The following is a 14,261-nucleotide window of genomic DNA, read 5'->3' as shown; positions in this document are numbered from 1 at the left end:
ATGTCAAAATGAAACATTTTGTTTTAACCAAAAACATTTTGCCTTAGACTTTCCCAGACATTTTGCCAGACTGCCAAGGAAATAGTTCCCAGAACATCTGCAGGAGGAAAAGGTGGTGAGGGTGGCAATGGAAGCTCTCTTTACGCTTTCGTCCAGTGGGTAGAACACTCAGCTGGGATGTGGGAGATCCAGGTTCAGTTGTCCCTTATGCCTGACATAGAGAAGGGATTTTAATAGATGTGTCAGACCCATTACTTGCAGATTAGGGGCCTGATTTTCAGAGATGCTGAGTACCCACAACTCCAGTAGAAGTCATGGATGTCCAACATGATGGAAAATTTAGGCCGTGGTTTTTGGTCTGTTAGTTGTTTTTATTCCCTTTACTATTCTGATTTTGTCTTACCTTAGATACTTATATGGCCCCATTACTGTCGAAGAGTAAAGTAGTTAACACAACGCCCCTGTGAATTAAGGAAGCTTTGCTATCATCCTCATTTTACAAGCAGGGCACAGAGATTAAGTGACTCACTTGCCCAAAACTTCACACAGGAAATCTGTGGCAGGGAAGCAAGGAATTGAACCCACTTCAACCAAGTTCCAGGCTAGTGCCCTAACCGCTGGACCATCTTTCATTCACCCTCATCCTTGAAACTTTATTTAGTCTTGTCATTTACATCCCGATCTTAAGGGTGCTGTTGGCAACAGCTGTGTCCCATCTCCCCCCATTCAGAGGAATGGAAGTTCTGTGAGCAGAACAAGAACAGAATATCGCTTGGGGATCCATGAACAACAGATTTGCAGTGTAGACTGGAAAGAAGAACTTTGCCCTATCTGCAATCAGTTCATTGGCCACTAGAAAGGATGAATGTCAATGGAAAGAAAAGGACTAAGGAAACCAAACAGAATGTTTGAAGCAAGACCAGTTTCCATTGGTTGCAAAACTCAAAAGGTGCAGAATAGAAACAGGATAATGAAGAAAGGAAATACCTGGATGGAAAGTGAAGGGAGGGAACTGAATAACATGTGAAGAGTCCTAAGAAGCTGAGCGTAACAGCCTCAAAGATGCAGATTGAATTGGTCTTGTTACTGACGTTGCTCTCTCTACTCAATAAGATTAACATACATGTAATCTTATTGCTGATGAAGCTTCCCTCCCGCCATTAGCATTCCAGCTGTTTTGTGAGTCTGTGATGAGTTAGTATACAGACCGGAAAAATTCTGCAACACAGTGTTTACAAACATTCACATGAATTCTGAACAGCTCTTTGGTTCAACCATGTTTATACCCCTTGTTGTTCATGAATATTCAAATGAACATGTTTTTATTTGCACAAATGGTTGGGAAGCGACTAGTCTTGTAAGTATATATTCTCATGCAAACAGGAATATTCCTGATGGTACAAAAGTGACGTTCGCTACTAACTGTCTATTATTCCCTTGCTTAAAAAGTTTCAGTCATCCAGTAAGGTAATAGAAACTATGCCATGTGACCTAGGTTAGCACTCCTACCTGATAACACAGGAGTAGCAAATAGCCAAAGAAAGCAACTTACTAACACACTATAGATTGAAATTTGTTCTCACAAACTTGTTCATTTGATAATAACAAAGAGCAGAAAGATTAGTAGAAAAAATCCAATGCTGTTTGTGAACAGAAAAAAAGGCTAAATTACCAATGACTATTTATTCACAATGAATAATTCACGTAGTTCTGGTAATATGCCTTGATTCTGATTCAGAAAACTCTTGTTCTTAGCTTATTCATGAAGAAGGAAAAAGAATAAAAAACATTCTGATCTCTTGACATTCTCTGAACCATATTCATTTTGCCTTAAAATATTCTCTCTCTTCTGCCACCTACAGAAAATTGTAATGTGTTAAGCATAGGAGACTTTTCTTTCTTCTATTTTAAATTTCTTCCAAGAGGGAATACAGATAAAAGACATATGAATGTATCTGTCTTAAAGGTGCATCAGCTGCATTGATTTCATGCATGACTTCAGTAGGATAGGAAAATGGGTAACTAGAGATGGCTACTGGATTCCCGCACTGAAGGTCATGATAGCCTTTGCTTTGCCAGTCCTGTAGTTATTACTTAGTCATGTACAGCTCTCTGCTGTCCCAAGAGTTAATTCACTTGAGCAAAGAGTGCAAGTGAAGATGTTAGAAGTTCACTTGGTTCAGGCAGGTTTCCTGCTGTCGTTCAGACAATGTTTTCATAGTCTGCAGAGTGAGGCTATAAAGTAGGGTGACCAGATGTCCCGATTTTATAGGGACAGTCCCGATATTCGGGGCTTTTTCTTATATGGGAACCTATTACCCCCCACCCCCGTCCCGATTTTTCATACTTGCTGTCTGGTCACCCTACTATAAAGTGGCTTGTTTCATTCCATTCTTCATGTGTTTTCAGCCATCATAAGACAGCATGCAGGATGCTCAGCTTCAATAAGCAGAGAGAGACAGACAAAACACACAGTGTTTCTTTCTATTAATTATATCAGTGTATTTCTTTACTTGTGCAATGAAATTTAGCATATTTAAACAAACAGAGGAGCTGGTACCACACTATTGTGGTATCTCCCCATTATCATAAAGGTTTGGATGTAATGTGTTAATGCTTTGCTGGGAGAGGAATGAGTGGACAGAGACACAAGATCAACATGTCATCCTAGTTTGTCTACAATATCCACTATCCACATAGTAAGATTTTTAACCAAGATCTCAGGTAAAATAAATTTGTTTTCTGATGGAAGTCATTTATTTCAGATAATTAGTTGGGCTGTGACATGGAGCTACCTCTGTCCCAGAGCTCATGGCCTAAGCACAGCAAGGAGTCAAGGCATAAAAAGCCAAATTCCAGTTCTGTAGCCACAAAAGAAACAATAGAGAAAGCAGGCCAATTCAGAGCATCAAATTAGGTTCCCCTACTAGGCCACAGGTTCCTGCTTGGAGTGTCTGCATGTCTTCCCTGCACCAGAGCTTTCCCTGCGCCTCATTTCCCCTGGGAACGCTTATATCCTGGGAGATGCCTGTCCTGCTTTTAAAGGAACACCAAAGTATGAAATGTAGTAAAACATTAGGGCATGTTCAGGTTGTGTGCATCATCCCTAAGAAATGCATTTCCTATAACTAATTCAACTTCCCTGGCATCCAGATATGAATGCATGATTCTTGCTGCTACAAAGCCCGTTTTTGTTTTCCCTCCTTTATGCTAATACTCATATATTCTAACTGATTGCTCCCTCTATAGAAAAGCTTCTGCCAGCAACTTACAAAATCCTTTAGTGCCTTTGCAGAATACCCACCTGCATGCACACACTTGAATCTTAATACACTTATTTAAAGATTATCCAAAGACACTTAAGAAATACCCTGGCTCATGTAACTCGATATTGCTATTCACACCTAGGGATGCCAGACGGCATACATATTGAATGGGAATTAATATTTATGCTTATATACATCATTATTCTGAAACATGAAGAAAGATATGAAGATAATATCCGATTATTGACCTAACAAGACCCAACTCCAGAACTTTGTATATTTCAGAGCCTGGACTTAATTTGTGAGGTAGGTGGGAGTTGCCTTCTTATATCTTATCTCAGACAGTTTGATCTAAATGTCGTTTGAAACTTTCCAGCCTTTTAAAGCACGGCTAACATTTCAGCCATAAAGTTCCTAAGTGTTCTTTTTTGGCCTGGATATTTTTATTAGTTGAAGCCTTTCGGAGGAGTTCATTTCAAGACCTTTACCCATTTGCATCAGGTTTATTCCTTTCCTGTTATGTGAATAATCAGACAGTATTATCCTACTTTACATCTAGTTTTTCCTGCTAGAGTTACTCAGTGCCTTCAACTTCCAGGCATTTAAATGGATGCTGATGGTTCTCTGGCCTTCATTCATCCATGCACAATTGCAGAGCCCAACATAGCAACAGAGTGGAAGTGATATGCATTCCACCTCCCCATACCTTTTCACGATCCTGGGAACTATTCAGTTCCCAGTGCTGTTTAGGGTAGCCCTGAGGCTGCTCTAATTTGCAACTGGCTGACCAAAGCCTATCATAGGGTGACTCCACCTGGAGAGCCCCCCTGCAGTAGGCCTCAGCATGACAGGTGAACCTGCCTCAGTTTCTTCTTTCAGAGTCCCCCAAAACAGTCAGTCTTAGTGTAAATGGCCCTTGTGTGTTGGCTGTTTTATTAAAACAAGTGTCCCATGCACATAAATAGTAACAAAAGTCCCACATTCATAGCCCAGAATTCCCCCCAGCATTGTCCAAATAATACATGCAACTTACAGCCTGACCTCTCTCATCATGTCCTGGCATAGCCCGGCGTTCCTCATCATGCCCCAGCTCTCCAATGCAGCCATCTCCTGTCCTTGTATCAGGACAATCACTCCAGGCCTCCCAACTGGAGGACAACTCCCTCTGCTGCTCTGCCTGCCTTCAGCCCTCTCCTACACTGGCTCTCTGGTTGGGGGATGCCAGCCAGCCCTCTTGCTGCTCTCCTACCTTCAGCCTTGTTCCAACCTTACCGTCTCCTAGCAGCCAATTCCTCCTTCTTCCCAGGGAGGGCGCGCAGAGAGCTTTCTGTCTCTGCAGCATCCACTTCTCACCCAACAAGTCTCTTAACTGTACTGGGAAAGTAGCAAGAGAGCTATTTCCCCCTGCATCCCCTTTAAGTCACCTGCTCACAGGTGTCAAGCTGGAAAAATTAATGGGCCAAGTTAATCCCTGGTGTGATTCTAGTGGCTTCACTCCGCCTACTATAGGGATAAATTTGGACCAATCAACTTTTACAGGTGAACAGCTTTAGCAGCTACTTCTAAAATGATTTTATCACAAGGAAATGTCACGATTTGCTAATATGGATAAACTGCAGTTTGTGGATTCAATTTTTCTCAGTCCAAATAGAAGCACAAATTAATTCTTGTACTGAACATTTCTGGGAGATCTAAAATGATCTAGAATACACAGTCTGAGGTAATTCAGCTACATTTGTTCAGTTCATGACATCGGTAAACAGTTGAACTGTATGGCTTTGTATTTCAAGTGCATCCCTTTTTACATATGTACCTATGAGTATGTCAAGAATTATTACCTATATTAGCTAGGGGAAAATATGCTAGTTTGTTAAGAACTGCCTTACACAGCAAGATAGTAATAAAAACACAACAAGGGGAATCTGGGCAACAGGTACTCTCTAAAAAAGATTCCCCTGGATCATATTATATCCAGGTAATTGGGTCTGAACTTCAGAAACTTTCTGCTGTAAGGCCAATTACTGCAAAACTCAAAGTTATTCTGGCAACAAATAAAAGACCTACGTACAATTAAAGTGAAGAACAATAAGACTCGTTGCTTTTGGATCTTCCTTGGAAACACAAATAATGATGCAATCAGCTGAATTTTCTGTAGGCTGAGCACAGGGAGATCAGCTGGTGTAAAGGAGCAATGTATTCTGAAAGTTTAAAATAAAAAAAATATGCAAGATGAACTTTTACGTTAAAAATAAACCCAACATTTTCTAAGGCTGAAATGATTGTGAGATTAATTGCTGTCCTCAGTTAGAGAGACTACACTCAGATCAAGTAAAGACAACAAATACTCACCCTACCTGCATCGCCAACATTAAAAGCAAACATAGATCATATCAAGGAGACTTACCCCCCGCATAAGCAATGTTAAAAACAAACCTCTGAATAGCTTTGGGAAGTGTTCATCAGTATTTACCAACATGGGAACATCTTGTTTAGGCTCTGCTTTCCCTTATTCACAAAGGGACATTACTTGCAATAGCACTACTTATTGAGTCAGAATGACAGGATCTGACCTAAAGGGATTTCATTTGAAAATCTCTCTTGGGTTATCATCCCTGGAACAGTCAGCCAATACTGCAGCAGTAATGGATGTGTCTCTTCCACTCATGTAAAGCAAGAAGCAGTGCTCTAAAACACACACATACACACACTCTCTCTCTCTCTCGTCCAACCAAGTCTGCACCAGATTGCGTAATCTATTAGTTTTCCACTACATATGCTAAGTATGTACTTTGGATATTTCCAGCTTTCAGACAGACTTCTCCTTTGATATCTGCGCAGTTTCCAGCTTGATAGGAGCACCGTTGCACTGGAGCTTATTGTGTGAAATAAACAAGAAAGGATATTTGAGATTGAAAACGGCAGTTTTCTAACTCAATTATACTGTCAGAGTGTGGCTGGAGACCCTCTGCACGCTGATTCACTAGACAGCTACATAAGGTAATATAGTTATACACCAATAAAAGGACAGAATAGCAGATGGAAAATCTATTAAAGAGAACATCAGAGAGCTGAAAACTGGTGCCAGTGGTGCAGTGATGCCAATTCTGTAGCTAGATTGATGCTATAGAAAACTTAATGTCACTCTTTTGTCTCAGTAGCAGTGCCAGCAAAAGTTTATGCTTGATGAGAAAGTTACATAGAAATCCTCAACAGCGAACAAACACCAGGAGGCATTTTGCCTGGCTCTGAGAGAGGGGCAAGTACTGAAATGTCTGAGCTACTTGGATACCCACACGTGTCTGCAAAATGTGTGCATGTCCCCCACAAAACACACATTTAATGTTACAGCTGCAGAGACAGAGCAGTGGTCGGAGTGAGCGTTACCCTCCAGGAAAGTTAAAAGTTTTAAAAAAAAATAATTAGAAAACCAGGAAATGCAAAGCTAAGGTTGCCGTTCACAAAGCAGACACCCGACTATCTTCACTCTGCCCTTGTAGTGATCACAAAGAAAATGAGAAATTTTATCCATAAGGAACATCTCATGGTATCAGCGATCACAATAACGAGACTGCCTTAATCGCATCACTCCATAAATATAATTATCACCCATTCTAATACTACTACTACTGAAGTGGCAGTTAGGTGCCTAAGTCCTTTTGTCCATCCATCCCTTAGTCATTAAGGGGTAGATTCACAAAGGAATCATCTTTCCCCAGCTAGTGCATCACTCGGGGGCTTAGGCATCAGGAGACCTAGAGTGAGGCTGCACAGTGCACGTTCAGAGGTGAAAACAAGAACCTGGAGAATTTGTACTGCAAAACATAGGTGTGGGGTAAGTTTAGGTGCCTACAGGGTTCAGTGCCAGCTGATCAGGGGGGTTGGGAATGCCAATGGGGCCTGATTCTGGGATTTAAGCACCTAAATCCTTTTCTGAATCTAGCCTTAAGTTTTTACACCCTGTAGTTGCAAGAGAGTGCCCGATTGTTGACAGCTAGGCAGGCATGGATTGCACCACCTCGTGAAGCTGACACTGTTCTTTTGCATGCAGGCCTCATACAGAAAAGTCTAGAGAAACACACTGTAAAAATGTCATCAAAACTACTGATAATCACTCTCTCGAGTGAGACTAGTCTATTTCTCTTTCTTCTTTACAAAGGAGGAATTGGAAGAGAGACACAAAAATCTGTTTTACCTTCAGGTTCCTCCCTACCCCTCATGAGTCTTACTGAGGGAATTCAAAGGAAACAAGTCACAGATAACTCATAACACGCGCAGGGGAAAGTGGCTAGTTCTGAGGCAATGAGAAACGTTATGGTGAAACTCAATTCCTCTAGTGTAATCTGAATAAGTGGCTGGTTAGAGGGAGCATGTGACCTACTCAAACTCACTGCTCTGAATGTGGCGAAGGGCTATCCCTCAAAAACCTTTCCGAACGATTTTGCAGTATCTCTGTTCACAGTGGATGAAAAGGGGATTCTGCAGATTGAGAGGTCACACAGTCAACGATGCAATTATAGTACTAGTAAGTATAGATTTGGTCATACTTTATAGTACAGTTGCTGTAATTATACCATGGTTACATAGCAATTACTGTGAAATTACACTACGGTTATGCTTCTTAATCCCTATAATTATCACTGATTCCCAGGACTGGAAAGTTCACTACATGACAGAACAGAATTACAGTGTAAGTACAATGCGGTTGGATTTTAACAGTGTAGGTATTATGCATAACTCCCTTTGGAGTTAGTCAGTCATGCAGTTAACTTACCAGCTATCTCAGTTAGTGGTGTTTATGTACTGGAAAGCAAAACCACCGTGTAATTCCACTGTAACTGCAATGCAACTACAGTGTAATTACAGTAACGGTATTATAAAGCATTACTGTAAACAGCAATAAATTAGTAGAACGAGAAACTGCGAATGGGCTATGGGCTAGTTTCTCTTTTTCACCTCTCTTTAGATGCAGATTGGCTTTATAGGCAATACAGAAACTTATGCTACCAGCTGCTTGCTCTCCCTCATATGCCTAATGGACCACATGCTCACACATAAAACTCCTCAACTGTGCATTTCCCCTTTGGAAACGGGCTTACTTGGTCTTTTACCATGCCAATTTCCACCAAAGCAGTGCAAGTACGAATGGAAAATTCTGGTGTAATCTAACTGTACCACTTTTTAGGCAAATCCACTTTAAAAGCCAAACTTGAGGTAACTGGAAAGGCACCAAAAGAGAAATCACCTATTTTTTCTATGGGTGCAAATATTCTCACCTGTTTTGAGACTACACAGTTACAAATTTGTTAAATTCACCTTGCCAAGAACATTACAATTTCTGTAAATCTTCACCATCTGTTGCACCATCTAATTGCAGAGGCAAAACCAACATAATTCACCATTGTATCATAATAAAGTTAGATCGGTGATTTATATGCACTTGAATGTTCTTTATTCAGAACAGCCTGCATTTGTTAGCCTTTGCACCTGTTCCAGATACAAACTCAGACACAAAGCTGCTTTCCCCATATATATTGCACTCTTTATGTCAAACAGGAATCGTCTAAAATCAGCTACCGTATCACTGTGCATGCAACCCCTATTTTACAGTGTAACAAATAGACAAGAAGCTACTAGGTTAAACTCTGCTATCTTGAAAAGTACATGAATAATTCAGAATTTCCATATAAATATTCACCATTGTAGCCTCGGTTGTCATTCAAACAAAGGTTACAATCTCCAGCCTGATCCATTTTTTTGGAAGATCAAACAAATCCTTAATTATACCCTCCATCTGATATAAATATTTTTTCTTAAAATCCAACTTTACAGGGACACTTCCTGTCCATAGTTAAACAAGAGGCCTCATGCTACTCTCAAACCACAAACAGTATCGCTCCACTGACTTCCTTGGAATTACTACTCATTTACACCAAAGTGAAAGCAGAATCAGGTTTATCCCTGTCCAACAGGTTTAAATGAATTTTTTTATTGAACTGATGTTTAAGTGCTGTACAAATAAACTGAAATGAAACAAAACAAAAGTGGGGAAAATACCCAGAAACCTCCCCAATGCCTACGAAGGAGAATGAGGGGGAAAGAAAAGAGGAATAATTATAAATACATAACTAACTAACTAGTTTTACGAAGAGGAAAAGTAGTGGTTACCTGCACAGTTAAGGTCATATGCTCCAGAGCCTCTGAGCATAAAACCCCCAGTGAAGTCAATGAAAGTTACTTGTGTGGAATGACAGTAGGAGTGGGCCCTATAAATATCAGCTTATCATATGCACCACAGAGCACCACAATCCAGTAAAACTATTTATGTATTCCCCCTTCTGCTTTTGAGAAAGGAAGCATGAGCAAAGCATATGTTTTCAGCACAACTCAAAAGAAACCATCCTCAACTTCTAACAAGGTAGACCACATACAGTACTTCCATCATTAACTTCAGAGTGGTCAGAGATAAGCAGCCTGTATGCCTGACAACACACAAAAGTGACTCTGCTCATTATGAATATGTTGAGCAAAACTTGGATTGTTACACAAACCTTCTCTGAGCATACCAGAACCAGATCTTCTCTAGTGCTTGTTGAGACAAACAAACCCGGCGTTTTGTGATGGCCTTTTAAGCAAAATCAGGCTTGTCATTTTTGAAAACATACCACACTGGCAAGATTGTTTTGTTTTTTTTTAAAGGGGAAAGCTAGGAAGAATTGTACTAGGAGTTAAAGATACTTACAAGCTAGAAGAGAGGAGGCTGCAGCTAGCAACAGCAGTCAGTTACAAAATGGCCACTTTAGGCAGCAGCAGCTTGGCTCTGCCAAATTTAAAGGGCTAACTCCAGAAAGGCATGGGCGGGTGGGTGAGTTCTTGCAATTGGGCAACCCTGTGTTGTGGGGGAAAGTATGGACCAGCAAAATCATCTTTGCTGGGCATGTTCCCTAATCATGCGACTACCCAGAACAAACATGAAGAATAGGTATTTTTATTATCTCTCTGAAAATTAATTCTATGGAGAAAATATAAATAACTTTGTGAGGTTTACTGGAGATTTACATTTAGACCATATGTTTAAAAAGAACTCAGTCAGGTCTCCAGATGTATGAGGTATTATCTAAGTTTTTGCATGCACCGTTTGCATAGATTTATTTTCTTCCTTTTTTGCTTTTGTGCAAGTAAAAGCTAATGGCCCCAGCCCTGCAAAGACTATACATATGCTCAGCTTTATGCACTTTGGGTAGTTCCCAGCTTTCTGCAGTATGAGCTGACCCACTGAAGTCGCATGGAAAGACTCGTGCATACAGTTAAGCACACGTATGAATTTTTGCAGGATGAGAATCTTAGATGCTTTACGTTGTTCATACAAAAATGTATAGCTAGAGAATTGTGCCCAGACTTGAACAACATGGCTTTCTAAGTCTATTATTGTCACACAATTTAATTAAGATTCCTAGGGTGTTTTTTCTTTATATTTTATTACACTGAGGCACTTGTCTCTTATTTTTATAGCTTGATTTATAAGCCTTATAAAATTATTATTATTTCAAATCTGTCTGTAGGCAACATTTTACGCCTGGATTATTACCAATAAAGGATGGCAGTGCTAGAAGAGGACCTTCTCACACAAAAACTCATCTGGCACAACTACTCATTTCTTTATTTAATAAATTAAACTGAGGAGTGAGCAGAATGCTGACAATAATGGGGGGGGGGGGAGCAGAGCAAGATTTACCACAGAATTCTGCCAATGCACCAGCCTCCTGACTTCAATCCCCCCAATTCAGCATTATCTCCTTTGAACAGAGACTGCCAATCAGAGATGGCGGGAGAATAATAGTTCCATTTCACAACAACTTTTGAGGTTTCAAATTTTGTTTTTGTTCTGCATTGGGGTGAAAATGAAACTTTTTGACTGTCCGAGGAATTGAATTGTGTCCAAATGTCTGTTTTTGGATGATTAAATCAGGTTTTCAGTCACTCTCTCTCTCTCTCTCTCTCTCTGTGACTGGAGAGTGCACCCTGGACCGCAGAATTCTTGCCACCAAAAACTTTGTTTAAAGGGATATGTTTCAACAAAACAGCTCTATCAATGAATAAATGTTTCAAAAATGTTCCAGCCATTTCTACTGCCAATTGTGTCAAATGGTGTGCCCCCAAACTATTTTCATGGGGGGACGTTAGTGTCTAACTCAGAGCTCAAGCAGCGAAAAGACCACTAGCCTCTTCCTCCTATGTCCTTTTATTTATTTATTTTAATTAAAAATTGACAAAAAAATGTCAGGCCATAAAATCTGAGTAGCACTGAGCTGAGATAATTCCCCAGGAATTTGGCCACCCACCCACCCCCTTCATCCTGTGGGAAGCATACTATACCCCTCTCTAAGACCCTTCTCCAACAGACATCTTTTGCAGTGTGTCTGGAAAGTCACCACATTCAGCCTATTTTGGAACAAGGGAGAAAATAAGATCCAGAGTCCTCACAGAGAATGCCCTGCCTGCAGACCCCTCTCTTTTATAACCACAGGGATCCAGCTCAGGCATTTCTGCTGACCACAGCTGTGGCTGTACGGCCTGCATGGTGGAGGGGCAATCCCTCAGCTAGGTCCAAAGCCATTTGGATGTGTTATTTGAGCCAAGCTGTATAGCTTGTACAACTTCTATATCTGTACAAAACATTTGCATCAACACAGTGTGTGTAATTGGCTATATGAATACAGCTGTTTAGGAATTTTTTGACTACAGGTATTTTCATCAGAAAAAAACAGTTTGTCAGAACCAAAACTGTTCACAGGAAAGGGTTGATTTCAATTCATTTCTCATTTTGGGGGGAAAAAACATGGAAAAAAGGTTTAAAAAATGTCAGAACTTCCAGTTTCCATATTTTCTGAAAGGCAAATTCCATTTTTTTTTTGGCTTGAAAAGACTATTTGTTTCAAAATTTGAACTAATCATTGACAAACAACTCAAAACCACAAAAGATTGACAGCAAAATGCAGTGTTTCTATTGACCGGAATTGAAAAAAAAAATTGGATTGTTGGGTGGCACAATTTTTCGAGATTTTGACTTTTTGTCTTGATTTGAGATGGGGGAAAAAATCTCAATTTTTTTCCCAGTCCAGCAAAACCATTTCCTGCTCAGCGCTACTTGTGAGCCAGATCCTGCACAATCCCCCTCATGAAGCGCTGAGCACTCTCTACACCTCACTGAGTTGAAGGTGGTGCTCAGCACCCACAGGAGATGGCTTTCTGAGCAGCCAATTTACTTGTTAATTAAGCAAGACCATAAAACTTAATATAATATAATAAAAAATAGTTCCTATGTAGCCAGCCTTGATTATTCATTTTACAGTTTGCACTCACTGTAAGCCTTCATCAATAGACAGTACCTGAGACCTAATTATAATTATTGTGAGTTATTTGGCATTATAAAACTACATTGATTAAGGAATGACTGAGTTCTGAATATAGCTTTGCATTCGTCTCTGAGAAACGGAGACTTCAATGCAATTACTCCTTGAAGAGCCAACTTTCCATTATGCTTCCGTGGGACCAGATTCTCACACCTTTACACCCAGTGAATAGCAACATGCTCTTTTGGGCAGCCCCGTTGAAATACACTGGATAATTTGTGGAGTAAGTTGCTAAAGCTACAAAACCAAACCAATCAATCAGACTTAAAACCATAATGGATGTAATCCTCACCCCTCTGAAGTCAATGGTGGTTTTACCATGGTCTTCAGCGGGGCAACGATTTCACCCAGGGTTTTTCCACTTCTTTTAAAGATTCTTTTATAATTTCAGCAAAATGAATCTAGTGATGTTGACACCAAGGGGTAGGATGACAGCCCACACTTGCCCACTGGTCTTCTATTTCCAGTTTGTTGTCCACTCTGGCCCCTTAGGACGTTAATGGCAACATTTGCATCAACTTTTATGGGAGATGGGGACAAGCCAATGAAGTGATAGATTCCAGACTCAGGAGATTCTTTAACGGATCTCCCTTTTATTAGGTTAGGCAACCAGCATTATTACCAATAAACAAACATTTAATTTAAGCAGGCAGCATGGCCTAGTAGACAGAGCCTTGGGCTAGGAGTTGGGAGACTGGAGTTTTCTTCCTGACTACGCCACTGATGTGCAGTGTGACCTTTGGCAAGTAACATTACCTCTCTGGACCTCTATTCCCATCCCACCCTTGATTAACCTATTTACATTATAACTGTTAGCGATAGGGGCTGTCTCTGACTAGGTGTTTGTACCGTGCCTGGATCAAAGGGCTCCAATCTCAGTTGAGGTCTCTAGGTTCTATTTTAATGCAGCTAATAATAAAAATTGATCTTGGTGAAACACTGAGTCTTTTGAAAACAGGAAGCTGCAAGTTCAGGAGTAGTTTCTGTGTTTTTCCCCCTTTTTTACTGTTGAAATCTAATTTCCTGCTTTAATAAAATTTGTTTGGGATGAGTGCGGTTTTCATTATGATTAAGGGCACTCCTCCTTTATGCTTTGTCTGGCAAATGTTATAGAATAGCTGTGTTAGCCAAATGTGACTTGAATCTAGAGGTCATTACCCACTTCTCTAATGGGCCAGCAGGCTTTCAATTAATTAAAGTGAAGAAATCACTGGGGATGACGGCAGGAGAAGGATTTCAATCTTCCAAATGAAGTGCTGAGATAAATTAAATGAACTGTGCCAGTAGCTAGCAAACAGAGACTATTGTGCTTGGGAGAGCTGGGCAAAAGTTTCGTGGCATGAAATGAATCTCTTCGCCATGTACGTAGCTCGAGAAACATTGCCAATTTCATTAGGGTTCACAAATCTGTCAGCATGGGGCAGAATTTTTGTAATTACTTATGAAATGTCAGTGTAGTTTGGGGCCATTCTCTGGAACATGGCTAACATAGACTCATCGACAGTTTATATACGGGCATGCATGGACACGCCGGGCAAAGAGAGCATGAATGATGGTGTGAAATAACTGTCTCATCAGCATGATC

At 40.4% G+C, this 14,261-nt stretch overlaps 1 long non-coding RNA gene across 1 annotated transcript in view; it reads right to left on the bottom strand.

Moving 5' to 3' along the window:
- The window catches only part of LOC123346471, a 247,359-nt gene extending 237,302 nt beyond the window's left edge, over nt 1-10,057 (bottom strand). Inside the window, exon 1 of the long non-coding RNA XR_006572998.1 lies at nt 10,006-10,057. This is a non-coding gene — a long non-coding RNA (uncharacterized LOC123346471). The remainder of the gene's footprint in view (nt 1-10,005) is intronic.
- Nucleotides 10,058-14,261: the final 4,204 nt, after the last annotated feature.

Source organism: Mauremys mutica, chromosome 12, assembly GCF_020497125.1.
Source record: "Mauremys mutica isolate MM-2020 ecotype Southern chromosome 12, ASM2049712v1, whole genome shotgun sequence".
In the NCBI taxonomy this organism is placed as follows: domain Eukaryota; kingdom Metazoa; phylum Chordata; order Testudines; family Geoemydidae; genus Mauremys; species Mauremys mutica.
Note: the sequence above shows the minus strand (reverse complement) of the source record. Positions and strands in the feature narration are given on the sequence as shown.